This window comes from Natrix helvetica, assembly GCF_964273705.1.
Source record: "Natrix helvetica genome assembly, chromosome: 7".
Classification (NCBI taxonomy): domain Eukaryota; kingdom Metazoa; phylum Chordata; class Lepidosauria; order Squamata; family Natricidae; genus Natrix; species Natrix helvetica.
In genome coordinates this window covers 57,816,875-57,833,592 of record NC_138558.1, presented here as the reverse complement: position 1 = coordinate 57,833,592, position 16,718 = coordinate 57,816,875, and the positions used below count along the sequence as shown (strand labels likewise).

General features: G+C 38.4%; 1 protein-coding gene across 1 annotated transcript in view; it reads left to right on the top strand.

Annotated features, from left to right (window-relative positions):
* Positions 1-16,718, top strand: part of LOC309395426 (follistatin-related protein 5) — a 156,854-nt gene that overhangs the window by 69,652 nt on the left and 70,484 nt on the right. The gene's annotated exons all lie outside the window — the stretch shown is intronic.

Below are 16,718 nucleotides of genomic sequence, written 5' to 3'. Positions count from 1 at the left end.
TTCAAGTTTGTCAAGATCCTTCTGTATCTTAAGCCTATCTTCTGGAGTGTTGGCTATTCCTGCCAGCTTGGTATCATCTGCAAATTTGATGAGTTCCCCATTTATTCCCTCATCCAAATCATTGATGAAGATGTTGAAGAGTACTGGGCCTAAAACAGAGCCTTGGGGTACTCCACTGCATACTTCCCTCCATGTAGATGCAGTTCCATTGAGAACTACACGTTGAGTGCGGTTGGTCAGCCAGTTACCAATCCATCTGGTGGTGATGCTGTCTAACCCACATTCTTCTACTTTATCTAGTAGTAGGTTATGGTCTACCTTATCAAAAGCCTTACTGAAGTCCAAGTAAACTATATCAACGGCATTCCTCTGGTCCACTAATTTTGTCACATTATCAAAGAATGCAATAAGATTAGTCTGGCATGATCTGTTTTTGACAAATCCATGTTGGCTTTTGGCTATTACTTTGTTTGCTTCTAGGTGTTCGCAAATTCGTTGCTTGATTATTTTTTCCAGAATCTTTCCTGGTATTGAGGTTAGGCTGATAGGTCTGTAGTTTCCTGGATCTAATTTTTTCCCTTTTTTGAAGATGGGAACCACATCAGCTCTTTTCCAGTCCTCTGGTAGTTCCCCGGTGTTCCAGGATCTCTGAAAGATATAATTCAGTGGTTCTGAGATCTCGTCTGCTAGTTCCTTCAGAACTCTGGGGTGTAATCCATCCGGTCCTGGTGATTTGAACTCATCTAGGGTAGACAGGTGCTCACTTACCATTTTCTTCCCTATTTCAATTTGTGTTCCTAATTTTGTGGTGCTGCTTTTGATAGGTTGGACTGTTTTATCCCTTTGTGTAAAGACAGATGCAAAACATGAGTTAAATAGTTCTGCTTTCTCCCTGTTGCTTGTCACCTTCTTGCCACTTTCTCCTAGCAATGGACCAATTGTTTCCTTAACTTTTTTCTTGTTTTTAACATGTTGGAAGAAGCTTTTTTTGTTAATTTTTACTTTTGTGGCAAGCCTTTCTTCATTGTGAGCCTTAGCTTTCCTCACTTCATCTTTACAGGCTCGGGCTATTTGCTGATATTCTGCCTTAGTTATGTCCCCCTCCTTCCACTTTTTATACTTACTTTTTTTGTCTTTCAGTTTGTCAGATAGTTGTTTATGCAGCCATGCTGGTTTCTTTTGGGAGCTGTTGTTTTTCTTCTTCATTGGTATTGTGTTAGACTGGGCTTTTCTAATCTCATTTTTCAAAATTTCCCAAGCTTCTTGAGTTGTTTTCCCCTCGAGGATTCTCATCCATGGAATTTTTCCCAAGCTCTCTCTAAGTTTATTGAAATTAGCTTTCTTAAAGTCCAAGACTCTAGTTTGACTTTGTTCTACTACTTGTGTTTGGATAATGTTGAATTCCAATATTGCATGGTCACTTGCCCCCAGGGTTCCTATGACTTCAACACCTTCTATCATTTCCTCTCTGTTAGTGAGAATTAAGTCCAGTATGGCTGATCCCCTTGTTTCCTTCTCTACTTTTTGGAAAACAAAGTTGTCTGCTAGGTTTGTTAGGAACCTGTTGGATCTTCCACTTGGTGCAGAGTTTGTTTCCCAGTTGATGTCAGGGTAGTTAAAATCTCCCATTACTATTGTGGTGTGCTTCCTACATACCTTAGTTAGCTGACTAGCAAAAAGTTCATCTTCTTCCTCTGCTTGGTTGGGTGGCCTGTAGTATAGACCTATGGCAATGTCATTTCCCCCACAACCTTTAATATTGACCCAAATGCATTCAAGATAGTTCTCATTATTGTTGTGCTCTATTTCTGTAGAGACATAGTTATTTCTTATATATAGTGCAACTCCACCTCCTCTTTTATTTGGTCTATTTCTTTTAAATAATTTAAATCCTTCTAGCTGTATGTTCCATTTGTCAGTTTCATCCCACCAAGTTTCTGTAATGGCAATAATATCATATCTGCCCTCTTTTACTTGAATTTCTAATTCTCCCTGTTTATTCCTCATGCTCTGTGCATTGGTATATAGACATTTGAGTCCATTTTGATTGACCTTGTGTTTACTGTCTACATAACCTGTATTATGCCTGACTGCCCCTATTTTCTTGCCACTTGTGTGATTCATGCACATGGTATGACAATCACTATTACATGCTTGGTTTTGCTTGACAGCAGGAGTGATAATCTTACCCACACACACATCTATGTTACATGCATTTATAACCCTATGAATTTTAGTTTGCTGGGGACAGAGATGTTCTGTATCTATTAATTCTCTGTCCCCGCTCTTCAGTTTAAATGTTTATCAAGAAAATCTGTGAATTTAATGCCAAGTAACTCAGTTCCTTTCTTGGATGGGTGCAACCCATCTCTTTTGTACAGTTTTTCATTGGACCAGCTACAGGCTTCATGACTAATAAAACCAAAGCCTTCCCTTTTACACCACTCCTTTAGCCAAACATTAAACTCTGCTACACGCTGGCCCTTCCCTTTTTGTTCCTTATATACAGGTAAAACCTCTGAAAAGATAAGCCTACAACCTATACTATTAAGTTCATACCCCAAGTTCTGGAAATCATTCTGCACAGAAAGTACATCTTTCTGGGATAGATCATTAGTGCCAAGATGTATAATAGCATCAACGTCACAGTCCTTACTTGCATTCTTGACTATCTTAAGAATACGCCTCTTGTCTCTGCTGGCAGTAGCACCTGGCAGACACCTGACCTCTTTTAAAACCTCCGTATCCTCTCCTAAATTAACATCTCTTACGATTGAATCACCAACCAGAAGGTGACTTCTCTTTTTACATACCTTGATCTTCTTCTGCGACTGATGTGTGATACCTGGTTCCCCTTTTCGCCTTTCCGAAGAAAGTTCTTCGAGTTGAAATATTGAATGAAATATTAACTTTTCAGCAAGTGAACAATGATAACATACAAGATAAATAAAAAGTGCCAATTTGATGTCATTAAATATTAATGTTAAATCTGATAACAACAAAAACAGCAGAAATGTGGAATTTACCCGGAGCTGTCCTCTAGCTTCCATTATACATGGAGGTTAATGATAATGATGAGAGATAATGCAAAGGTAAGCTGTAAAGGGATTTTCTCATTGATTTCTTCTCACTACAGGCTTTTCTTATCACTTCATCATATTGACATACAAGAAAAAGAAGTATTGAATCAAAGTGGCTCACTGCATCAAAAACATTGATAAACAATATTTCTTATATTCTGGTACTAAAATAGAATTAATCCAGCCAGGCAGTTTATAGCCTCCAAGCAATATTAACTTGTAACGAAAAGATTCTTCATAATTACTGTTCTAAGAAAAAGAGCCATAATTAGGGAGCTGGATCCTTGCCTCCCATCCTTCTGTTCTGTAATGCAAAAAAAGGATTACTTTTTGCCTTACTTGGCATACTGTCAGACTCTAAATATAGTTTTCTATATTTACTGATAGACAGTCAGTGAGCTGCAGTAACAATAAATCACAGAGAATGAATGTAATTATCACCTTCATTCTTCAAATGTTATACATTTATACAAACTAACTCTCTGATGTATTCATGATGGGTGGGAATAAGCACACCTTCTGCATGGGATGAGTGACATCAAGGCATAAAGATAATCGGCTGTCCCTGATACTTAGTGGGTGATTGATTATCATGGATTATGTTGTATGCTATCCAACACAGAATAGAAAGGAATAAGGGATACCAATTTGACACTTAACTACCAGAAGTTCATTCTATACTTGTTTGTGGCAGTGTTTTGTTTTGTTTTGTTTTGCAGCTGTATCACACTATTGGTTTAAGTTCAAATTTATGATTCTATATTTGTTCTGCAAATTTGTTCTGTAATCCTAATTTATAACACCCAAATGAAAGTTATTAATGAATATATTGAACAATATCTTTGAAATGAACCTTACATATTTTTCCATCCAGATAATCTAAACAGATGTATGCTTGTTGGATTAAACCAATCCACTATCCACATAATGACAGAATAGCTTAGTTGTTTGAAGATACAAACAATTTCCAGTCCCTGATATCAATCCTCTCTTCCATGATTTTCAAACTTCACAGATGTAGTTTCCAAGATGCTCCTGTATCTGCAGGCTCTGTCTAGTTTCTTGAATAATTGATTTAGTCCTACTTACTTGAAGTTGTTCATAATAAGCATGTTTAACAGTTTCATTGTTTAATTTTTGTTGCCAATCCATCCATGTTTTCTACCTATTTCCTTGGAACATATTTTGTCTTTGGGGAAGAGACTAAAACAAAAGTGCTGAGGAAATTTTTTTCTTTCTGGTTAACATCCTACCATTTTCTCCAATACCAGAGCTGTCTCTTCCATTTCTTCCTCTTTTTACTGACATAGCTAAGGTAGCCTTTTCAACTCATTTTAATTTTCCGTGCCAGCCTAAATTCCACAAGTTTTAGACTTTCTGGCAATTTTGGCAGTAGTTTGCAGTCCAAGCTTGTTTCAGTTTAGTTTCTGAACATTCAGTTACCAGATTAGGTACTTCCTGGTACATTTCTATTTCCTATACATGACTCTTTTAGCTCAGGCAAGTACTGCCTATAACCACAATGATTTCCTAAACAGCACCTAATGTTTTATTCCTCATTGGAATTGTGTACAATTATACTTCTAGTATTCTAGTAGAGACATGATAACTCAGTGGCTAAGACCCTGGGCTTGTTGATCAGAAAGGTCAGCAGTTCGGCAGTTCAAATCCCTAGCTCCGGGTAATGGAGTGAGCTTGTCCCAGTTACTTATCCCAGATTCTGCCAACTAGCAGTTCAAAAACATATAAAAATGCAAGTAGAAAAATAGGAGCCACCTTTGGTGGGAAGGTAACAGTGTTCCATGTGCCTTCAGCGTTTAGTCATGCCAGCCACATGACCATGGCAGGAAACCACAGAGTTCCTCGGCGTAATTGTGGGCGTATACCGAATCCCCTACACCAGTGATGATGAACCTATGGCACAGTTGGCACGCAGAGCCATTTGTCAGGGCACACAAGGTGCTGCCCTGTCAGTTGGCCAGAGCGCATGCGCATGCTGGCCAGCTCAGTTCACCCTTTTTAAAGCCATTTTTCACTCTCCCCAGGCTCCAGAGGCTTTATAGGAGCCTGGGGAGGGCGAAAAGACCCTCCACCCCCTGGAGGCCCTCTGGAGGCTTCATGAGCTTCCCTGAAGCCTCCGGAGTGCAAAATACCAGAAGTGTATGAAGCAAGATTCAGACATTTAGGATAGGGCAGCGATGGCGAACCTCATGTGCCATAAGTGGGGGGAATGCAGGGGGCTCATGTGCAGGCATGCGCTGTACAATGGTGCTGTAGGTGCTGTACAATGGGTACAGGGTGCTTTGTTGTAGCGCTTTATTTATTGTGCACTTGTAGTCCGCGCAGATGCAGACAGACCCGTCAGATTTGACAGGTGTCACTATAGGGTCTCCCAGCATGCATAATTGACTGGCTCTAGGATTCCCTGGCCTACAAGCTTGTCAATTTCCCTGTCAATTTTGGGGCGGAGAGCAAAAGGTACTCTCCTGGTTTTAGCCTTATTGAGGCTGTGTTGGGGTCCAAACTAAAGCAAATTGGAGTCCCCACATACTTACCCAGACTGGTGCCGAAGACATCGTCGAACGCCTTAAAGATGGCTTCAGCGCCATCGTCTTTCAAGGCATTAATACCGGTCACTTCTAGGCCCAGGGCTTGGAACCTATTTATTTATTTATTTATTTGCACTTCTAGACCGCCTCCTCTCCCAAAAGGGACTCGGGGCGGTGTACAGTCCACACAGCAAATACATCATCCACAGTAAAATTCATTAAATAGATAAACAGATGAATAAATAAATAAATATGGAGGAGGTTAAAAGAATTAAAAGAACTGTACAGCAAGAATATAAATATGGCTTTAAAACCCCAAAAATCAATTAAATTTAAAACAATACCCTTAAAATACCAGTTAAAAATATATTTCCAGGAGGTAACAGTTATAACAGTTATAATTATGCCAGGCCAGCTAATCGGAACAGGTGAGTCTTCAATTTTTGTCGGAAGGAGCGGAGGTCCGTGGTGGTTCTAATATCGGGGGGGAGGTCATTCCAGAGGGTTGGGCCCATCACAGAGAAGGCCCTACTCCTTGGCGCCGCCCGCTGGCATTGCCTAGTGGACGGCACCTGGAGAAGCCCCTCCCTGTGAGAGCGAATTGGCCGCAGGGATGTATGTGGGAGGATGCGATCCCACAAGTAACTAGGTCCTGTGCCATGGAGCGCTTTAAAGATGGTGATCAGAACCTTGAAACGCACCCGAAAAACCACAGGCAGCCAGTGCAGCTCACGCAGGAGTGGTGTTACGTGGGAGTATCTGGTACTCCCCATGACAACCCGCGCGGCCGCGTTCTGGACTAGCTGCAGTCTCCGGGCGCATCCCAGGGGAAGCCCCATGTAGAGAGCATTACAGTAGTCTAGGTGAGACGTCACCAGCGCATGAGTGACTGTGCGTAGGGCATCCCGGTCCAGTAGGGGGCGCAATTGGCGCACCAGGCGAACCTGGTGGAACGCCCCCCTTGCCACGGCTGCCACATGGTCATCCATTGACAGCCGGGCATCTAGGAGGACGCCCAAATTGGGCGCCCGTTCCACAGGGGGCAATTGCTCGTCCCCTATGGCCAGCGATGGAGTCAGCTGGCTGAACCGAGGTGCCGGTAGCCACAGCCACTCAGTCTTGGAAGGGTTGAGTTTGAGTCTGTTGTCCCCCATCCAGACCCCGACGGCTTCCAAACACCGGGACATCACTTCAACAGCCTCATTGGGGTAGCTTGGGGTTCAGATGTACAGCTGGGTATCATCAGCGTACAGATGATATTCAACCCCAAAACCACGGATGATCTCGCCCAGCGGCTTCACATATGCGTTGAACATATCTAGCCCTAGGAGGCTCTGCAGGTCCCCGCTACCACTGTCACTGGGAGTTTCCTGCTGAACTGCTTGAACTTCACATGAAAGGTGCCTTGGCCCACGATGGGGACCCAGTTTCCCTGGTAATCGCGTAGGCGGACGTCGGGTGTGTAGATGCTGCTTCTTTAGGCTAGGGATAGCCTGCTTTAAGGTAGACCATGGCATGATGGTCAGTGATGACCCGGTATTGATCTCCATCTGGCATGGAGAGTCCTCAATGAGGACTGTATCCTTCAGCTTTTTTGGCCTCCTGGTGCGGACTTGGCCGATTGACGTATGGTAGGTGACAATTGTCTCCCTCTGAGCGCCGTGGTGGCTTCTGCCAGGCCCTTTGGTTGAGCCTCTGTTGGCGGTTTGGTGCACTTCTAGGCTGCCAGGTAGTAGCAGGGAATTCGCTTGGGCACACCTTGGCGATGTGCCCCTTTTGCTTGCAGCTTTGGCGCTGCAGCGTTTCAGTAGATTTGACGGCTGATTCAGATGTCCTGGCTTCGTCCAAGGCGATCTGCAGAGTGAGTTTAGCTTTAGCGAGTAACCTCCTCTGTAGGTTAATGTCCCGCAAACTATGAGGTCCAGTATCAGTTCATCCAGATCTCAGAATTCGCAGTACGTTGTGGCCTTGCAGAGTACCGCAACGTGCTTGTTAATCGACTCACCCTCTTTCTGGTTCCTGATGTTAAACCCATACCGGCCAATGTGTTTCGATGGCTTGGGGGCATAGTGGTTCCTCAGCATCTGCTGGAGCATGGACCAGGTGACTGATTGTTGCAGTATCGGCTCAGAGAGGTCTTGAACACTTCCCGGCCACAGTATCAGAGGAACATGTTCTTGTGGCCTTCAGATAGGCCCATGAGGTCGTTTGCCTCGAGGAAGCAGTCAAATCGTAGCATGTTCAACTCCCAGTGCTCAGTGACTGGGTCATATGGAGTCGGTGGGGCATGCATGGCTATTTTGTGTTCTGAGGGCATTTTGAGTTTGCCACTCAAAAATGGCTGCTCAAAGCCACACTGAGCTCCGGGCTGGATGTACTTGCTGGATTGCTATGCTCTTTTTCATTCGCCTAGTTGCCTTCCAATCCCACCTTCATAGCCAGTGTTAGACTGGGTAATGGATAGGCACACACAGGCTTAACGGTAACAACAGCTCTTTATTAAGTACAACAAGTGAGAACAATCCAGCGAAGGTTGAGTCTGACAGCAGCCCTTTTATAGGGAACTGTCAGATCCTTTGACCAATAGGATTAAACCTCTGTTCCCACTGGAACAGAGGACCTTGGTGGAAACCTCCGTAGTTAGAACAAGTATTTAACACTCCTGATCTGTGTTATTATCCCAATGAGTGGTACAAGATATAACCATTTTCATATTATTCAGAAATATAATGTTGCTAGGACTATTGTATCAGGAGTGCAAAAATACAGATTGCTCTTATTTAGGAACACTGTTAGAGCAACAAACAAAAACAGGGACTCTTAACAATATTTCACTAGAGTAAAGGACAGATTTTAACCAGAGTTTTCCTTTCAAATAAAGGGGGGGGGGATTAAGTTACAATAATTCCTGATTAGATTAATATAAAAAAATAACAATTGTTCAGTCAAATAAACAAAATAAATCTTACTTTCTGAAGATAAAGATAATGAAATATTATTTCACCTATTGTAACAACCCATTTTAATATTTAGTTTGAGCTGCTTTCAAACTAGGATTTATTGAATATTATAAGCAGGCTGTCATTCCACTGTTCTTAAATTTTATAAGGAAGGATTAATTTTGCAAAAAAGACAACATAAAAACATTAATTTAAATTTTAAGACCAGCAGCTTTCCATTTCTCAAACTATTAATTTTCCTTCCTTAGAATCTTCAATTAATAACTTCAGTGTATCTTTGAATACAAATTGTCTACAGTCATTCAGTATGATTGACATCTAAAATATATTTTCTCTCCATTCTTGCACATGGAAGTCAGAGGGAAAAATATGTCAGAAGAGAATTGAACTGAATCATAAATAGAACACATTCAAGTTAAATATTAAAATATAAAGGCACACTATAGCATAAAAACAGTGACATTTAGTCATGCAACTATATTCCTGATAATATAAAGCATGTGGTTGAATGAGTTATTTTATATTTATAGTTTAGTCAATATATTCTAATATATATACTGTACTTCTTTCATTAACTTACTTGGACATAGTAGAAAAATATTTCTTATTACAAACACAGGCATTTATCAACTGTCACATGATCAGAATTTGGTTGTTTGGCATGTAGCACCTGTTTACAATGTTTACAGTGTCCTGGGGTCATGTGATCTCCATTTATAACTTTTCCAGTATCCTGAAGCCAGGATTTACTTAAAGATCACATAATTTCCTTAATAACCATTGCAAAAAGGTTGTAAATTTGACAATTACTTTGCTTACCAACAGAAATTTTGTTTTCAGTCATAAAATTATGTTTTCAGTCATAAGTCAAGAACTACCTGTATTGCCATTTCAGTGATGAGAGATGAAATGGCAAGAAAAGCATTTAATGCTACTTACCCATAACTGCTCTGCAAATGACTTCTTCTCTGTTTGAAACTTCTAGACAGTGAAACAGTGAAATTGCCTGATAATTAAGGAGCTACTAAAATCAACATGATTTTGATATTTCAAAAATTATTATCATTTTGTATATTACTGGGATACATCAAAATAATTTCTTTTTAAAAACTGATCAAGCTGAGCCAATTTCCTGCAAACAGTTGGAAAAAGATCTGAAACTTTTGCTTCATATACGTAGTATTAATTATTTATCTCTTATCACTCATATTGTCACATGTCAACAACTGAGTTGCAAGATGGAATTGGAGTAATGAATGCATTAAGGAGGGTTTGAATTTGCACAGACTGATTGATTTTGCAGCTGTGGAACAAAAGAAGAATGTCTCCCCCCCTTTTTTTCCCCTTCACTTTAGCTGAATTTGAATATTGGAGCTGGATCAGAATTGGGAAATAAGAAGAAACTGTGGAACTTAAAGTATAATTAACTGTAACTTTTGAACTGGACACTATGGAAAGTTAGGAATTTGAAGAAATACACGAGATTATAAAAAATATGCATGAGACATTAAAATTAAAATTAAATAGAATTTTGAAGTTAGAAATTAAGGAGAAACAAGAATCAAGGGAAGAAGAAGGGAAAGGTAGTGGAATTACAGAAAAAATAATAGAAAATAAAAAACAGACAAAACATTTCACTGGGTTTGACAGTGGTACAGACAAAATTGAAAAGGGGGGTTATGTCCAAACAAAGAAAGGGAAGGGGATTATAGAAGAAAAGAAAGGAAATGACCAGACAGGTATAGAGAAGAAAGAGAAGAAAGAAAGGAGTGATAAGAGAAAAGAGGAAGAGAAGACAGAGAGACAGAGGATACGTCGAATGATGCAACAGTGGGTGATGGAAAAGTCAGAGAAAGAAAAATATATACCCAGTAGAAAGAAAAACCAGGAGTTTGGGATAAAAGGTTCACTAGGAAGAAATGGAAAGGATAAGGCGAAAAAAGTGAAGATTGACAGGAGAGAGGAAGAAGGGAAGCATACACACATATATACAGAAGCACATATATTAATATGAATGACTAGCTAATTGGATATTTAGAAATTATTAGGTGGAGAATATAAATGAGAGGAATGTGATGTGCTCTTTTACATAATAGTTAAACTGTATTGCTAATTGATTGAATAAGATAACAAAAGATAATTAAATATAAGTTAAAATATTTGGAATGTGGATACATATAGAACTTTTAAGAAGATGAATATAAGTGAGACGTATATTGCTTGTCATGTTATATAGCATATTAACGGAATTTTAATAAGCATTGAATAGCAAGGATTGTAATTAAAAGATAATTAAATGTAAACTAAGTAAAGATATGGAAAAATGGAGGGGAAACTTAAAATATACTTGTAATGGAAAATTACTGAGATTATAAAGAGAGAACTAAAAACTTGGAGCATGTAATCATGTATAACTATACAATATTATGATGACAATAGCTGGAAATTGTAACCAGGTCAACACTTCGCCCAAAAAATAAGTGGGGTGGGTGGGTTTAAAAATATAATTGCTATATATGTATACATTTTTTTAAAAAAAGGAGGATATATGTTAAAATTATTAATATTGAAGATGTTTATTGAAATGAAATTACTAACACCATCAACATTAAATGGAGCCCATTCAGATGCTGAAATATACTATACAAATGAGATGAAGAGTGTGGAAAAGAGAGAAGAGAGGCAAGAGGAAGAAGAGAGGGTTAAGAGAGAGGAGAGAGGAGGGGAGAGGAGGAGAGAAAGAAGGAGTGGAAAGAGGAGGGAGGAGGAGAGAGGAAGGGGAAGTAGAAAATAGAAGGATGACAGAGGGAAGAAAGGAGGTAGTGAGGAGGAGAGAGGGAGAAGAAAGAGATGGATAGGGTATAAATATGGTGTATGGAGAGCAGAAGAACCAATGATAATTTTTGGAGGTTGATGGCAAGATGAATTCACATAATATTGAATAATATAAAATAGTGTTGGTTATGTAATGGTATACATGTGGTTATTTGTATGAAAATTAAAAAATAAAAAACTTTAAAAAATAATAATATTTATATACTTGAACTATTAGAGAGAATTTAAAACCCATGTGAAAGGATCATAATAAATATATACATTAGTATGTCTGTCTGTGCCCACAGATGTGTAAGTAAACTTTAAGACAGAAGCCCAATCTTCCAAATTTCCCTTCACCCTGAGAGCTATGAAAATTTCATCCTGTGCTGTCTGATGTAAGTTTCCAAATTTCTGCAAAGAACTAAATGCAGCAATACTTCTAATAGCAACAAGTGCTTTTTGCCTGTTTTATACTGCAAACTAGAGTGGCGAAAGTAAGATTTAATTTGAGTAAGCCATCACTTTTAATTATGAAGCTTTACTGTAACACAGAGTTTCACTTATATATGACAAGTTGTATTATACAATTATATAACACAAGAGCCTTGTCATTCAATATAAAAATGACTGTGTAATCACAAATAACTGAATACTGTATAGTTCTCTGATTACCACTCAACAATGAAATGATACTTTTTTGTTCAATAATTCTTATTGACTTTGACTCCTAGGGTTTAATTTACAAACCAAGAAAGCAATATTCCTACTATAAATTAATGCTTAATAAACTGATACAGAACTTGCCATAGTCCTACACATTTAATAATGAATCCTCTACTAAAAGTTATTTTCTGCTAAATAGCTTGTGATGCTTAGAGAAAAGGTGCTTGTTTTCAATAAACAAGTCATCTCCACAGTATATTTGATAAGGGAATGAATTTAAAACTAAAATTCAGTTTTTATGATGAAAATAAATGGAGCAATAGAAAAAGATACTAGGGTGATGATAGGTTCTGAATATGAGACAGACCATTCTTTGGTAATGTCAAGAGTGAATCATGAGGAATAAAGGGCATGAAGAAAAATGAAAGAAGTAAGCAAAACTAAAATAAAAGTGGAATTATGAAGAAATTTCCTCTGTGTGTGTGTGTGTGTGTGTGTGTACCTACATGCATATATATCAGGTATACACAAACACACATACCGTATATTCTGCCGTATAAGGCGGCAGGGCGTATAAGACGACCCCCTACTTTCAGGCACCCACAAGCCGGCTGAAGGCCCCCGCACTGCCAGACTTTCGTAGTTTGAGCTCAACGCCTTCCTCCTCCAGACTGCCAACCAGACCTTACTAAGCCATCCCAGCGCTCATCCATCCACGTGCCCAGGCGAGGAGTGCCGAGGTTATCGATTAAAAGGCCGGCGTCTGTGGTGGTGGCGGCGCAACCTTTTGCTTGGCGGCATTGCTTTTTCTTTTGTTTTGGTTTTTTGGTATGGCCTTTCTTATGCCCGGCGTATAAGACGACCCCCAATTTTTAAAATAATTTTTGGGGGTTAAAAAGTCATCTTATACGCCGGAAAATACAGTATATATGAGCCATGGTGGCGCGGTGGTTTGAGTGCAGTACTGCAGGCTACTTCTGCTGACTGCTGGCTTGCCTACAATTTGGCAGTTCAAATCTTATCTGGCCTTCCATCCTGCCGAGGTGGATAAACTGAGGACCCAAATTGTGGGGCCATGTGCTGATTCTGTAAACCACTTAGAAAGGGCTGTAAAGCACTATGAAGTGGTATATAAATCTAAGTACTATTGCTATATAAAGAATACACTTGTATAGAATTACAATGATTTGACAAAGAGAAGAATTGCAATGAAAGCTATAAATATTACTCAGCAAGAAACAAATAAATTCTGAAAAGAAAGTCATAAATACATTGAGGATATAGAAATAGGTAAGACTTCAAATATAGATAATATAACTGGAGAAATATTAAAATAATGGTGTGGTTTGCTTGAGATGGCTGTGCAACTTTTTAAAATGTCTTCATATGCACCTCAATTTATTTATTTACTTAATTATGCAAAACATTTCTATAGCTGCCTATCTTAAACCTAATCTGTAAACAGTTTACAGCCTGACAGTGGAAAATGCCATTTTTCTTTCCTTATCTATGGTGAAATTCAGAAAAAAATATAAATTATAAATTTATAATGGCAAAATGTTTTCAGAGTTCTGGTTGCAATGGTATGGAAAATGAAAAAGAACAAATTTTGGTAAAAGCACCGTTGCTTTATTTCATGCAGTAAGTACTAACATCAGATTTTTGTGCTTTCAGAAATTAGGAAATGTATGAATATGAAAGAAGAAAAGGTTTCTAAACTGCCTTTGCTACTTTGGAAGAAATATAGAATATTTTTAAATTATGGAATGTTTTGGTTGGTAAATATTTAAAAACAAAACATGTAGTTGTGTATGAGTAAATGGATTTGTTCTTAAATGCACCAACATTGAGCAGACAGTAAGACAAGACTGTGATATCCTCTTGAGTATTTTATATATGAGAAATGTTTGTGGCAATATTAGAGGTATCTTGATTGTGAGTATAAATATATGTGTACTGTTACATGCAGATAATGCCAAGTTGTTAGCTGATAATCAAAATGTTTGCGCAGATAGGCTGTACCTAAACAATGACAAAGAGAAATCTGAAAATTAGTATATCAAAAATCAAGCATAGAAAAACAAGAAGAGATAGTGTCATGAATTCTTGAGTGATAAATGAATGTAATGAATGATCAATACCAAAGAGTATGTTGATGTGGTTTCTTGAATCAGATTGAATTGAAAAACAAATTTAGAAAACAAGATTGAATGGTCTCAGAGGAAGTAGAAGACCAACAACCATAAATGGAAGGTACTGATAAATCTTTAAAAGACAGACGTTAGTAGTTTGAAGAATATGCATACATAGACACACACATCTACACTTATATTAATAAGATTATGTCTGTGATTAATCAGAGTATTCCTGTGATAGAATAATGTAAAATTTTCAAGAATTAAAAAGAGTAATGAGAAATATAATTAATAGTACTAAATACAGGATCTTTTATTGATTATCTCATAGTTTAATAACTTCTTCCTCTTTTTCTGCCCATTTCATGAAGCTTATTCAGAAAGAAAATAGCAGTATGGGTATACATTTATATACATTTGTTGTGTTAGTTGCAAAGTCATGTCTGACCCATCACGACCCTATGGACAACATTCCTCCAGGCCTTTCTGTCCTCTACCATCCTCTGGATTCCATTTAAGCTAGCACCAACTGCTTCAGTGACTCCATCCAGCCACCTCCTTCTCTGCCATCCCCTTCTTCATTTGCCCTCAATCCTTCCCAGCATTAGGCTCTTCTCCAGTGAGTCCTTCCTTCTCATTAGGTGGCCAAAGTATTTGAATTTCATCTTCAGGATTTGGCCTTCTAAAGAGCAGTCAGGATTTATCTCCTCTAGGACTGACCAGTTTGATTTGATATTTATGTACATATCTATGGCAAACTGTAGACACAAATGTTTGGTATACTTTCTGCTATTTAAGAGAGTATTCGTTTGAAAGTAACCTTTCTGTGGCTTTTTCCTGAGACTACATTTATCTAAGTCAACACACTGACTAGAAATTCTGAGCTGAAGAGTACTTTAAATATATCCTTGTCAATTCCATCTCACCATGTTTTGCAGTGGTGCAGTGGTCAACAGTTAAGACGTTGGACTTGTCAGCTGCTTGAGTTTGAGACTTGAGTGCCATGTGATGGGATGAGCTCCTATCCTTGTTCGAGCTCCTGTCAACGTGGCAGTTCGAAACATGCAAATGTGACTAGATAAATAGGTACCACTTTGATGGGAAGATAACAGTGTTCTGTGACATTACACTGACCACATGACTATGGAGATGTCTTTGGACAAAGCTGGCTCAATGGCCTTGAAACAGAGAGGCGCCCCCTGTGGTCAGCAATGACTAGTGAAATAAAAGCTGCAGGGACTTTTATATATTATTTATCTTTTATATCTTATATATGTATTATGTCTTTCTTTGCATTCACTCTTTAGAGCTTTGGGTTTCAAGACTGATAACAGATTTCAGGTCTCTTTATCTAGGTGTTTTCCTTTCAGGTTTCTTTAGTTTATAAAATTGCTTCTTTCCCAGGTACAATATTGCTTTGGGTTTAAACTATGAACTCTTCCATTTTACATTGTGGTCTGACCTCTCATTTGCGATACTGATTTTTTCCTGTTTTAAAATTATGGTTACAATGTTTTCTAATCATGCTTAGAACCTTTGGACCTGTTAACAGTGTATCCAAATTTGTTCAATCCTTAATCCCATCAATGTCTTTAATTATTGTGGTAGTATTTATCTATAGAAAATGCTATTTTATAGTAAATCTATATATAGTAAATTTCAATGTTTCTTGAGCAGCATTCTAATGATTTGTTATATTTCTACACTCTCCCTGCAAATTGAGTATTTGCAGTTGTCAGCACTAAGATTATGGAATCATGGCTAATTTATGATATGATCATGCTTTTAAATTCTGCATGACTGAGGCAGGTATGGAATATAAAAGAATGGATAACAGTTTTGGAGATAGAAAGATGGGATGCCAAAGCTAAAGTACCACTTTCTACATGCTATTTCATCAATGCTATCTCATTGGGCTGGTCTGTTTCCTTGCTTCTGCTAACTAGCTAAGCAACATAGAGTTGCTGCTGAAAGTGTAGTCTATGTACCGCATACATTAACTCCCGTGTCATCAAAAGCCAATTACTAAAGCCCTAAAGCTCCATACTGCATAAAAGTGAGTGAATGGTTAATTATCTCCTAATGATGGAGGATGTCCAAGCTCAACAATCAATAAACAGAGACAGTAGAGCACATTGGCCCACAGGGGTTATGTCAGTGGTTATTCTTAAAATCGTAAAAGGAGGAATAAATTCTTGTTTTTAAACAATTTTGTAAAGTAGTAGTCAGAAATTTCCTACACCAATTGAGCACCAGTTAGGCTCCCTCCTGGCTAATTTGAGGACTGCTGTGTTATTTCTCCCTCTTTTTTGCTAGCTCTCTATCTCAAGTACAGGGTTTATGTATTAAAAATACTGATAGGAATCTTTTGGACATACAGTATTTAACTGAAACTGTCTTAAATATGCATTGTCATTTTTATCACATTCTCTCCAAAAATGAAGTAACTGCAGTACACAGCTATTTATATTCAAAGAATGAATTTTCCCAATCTGAATTCAGCTCAAGAAAGTT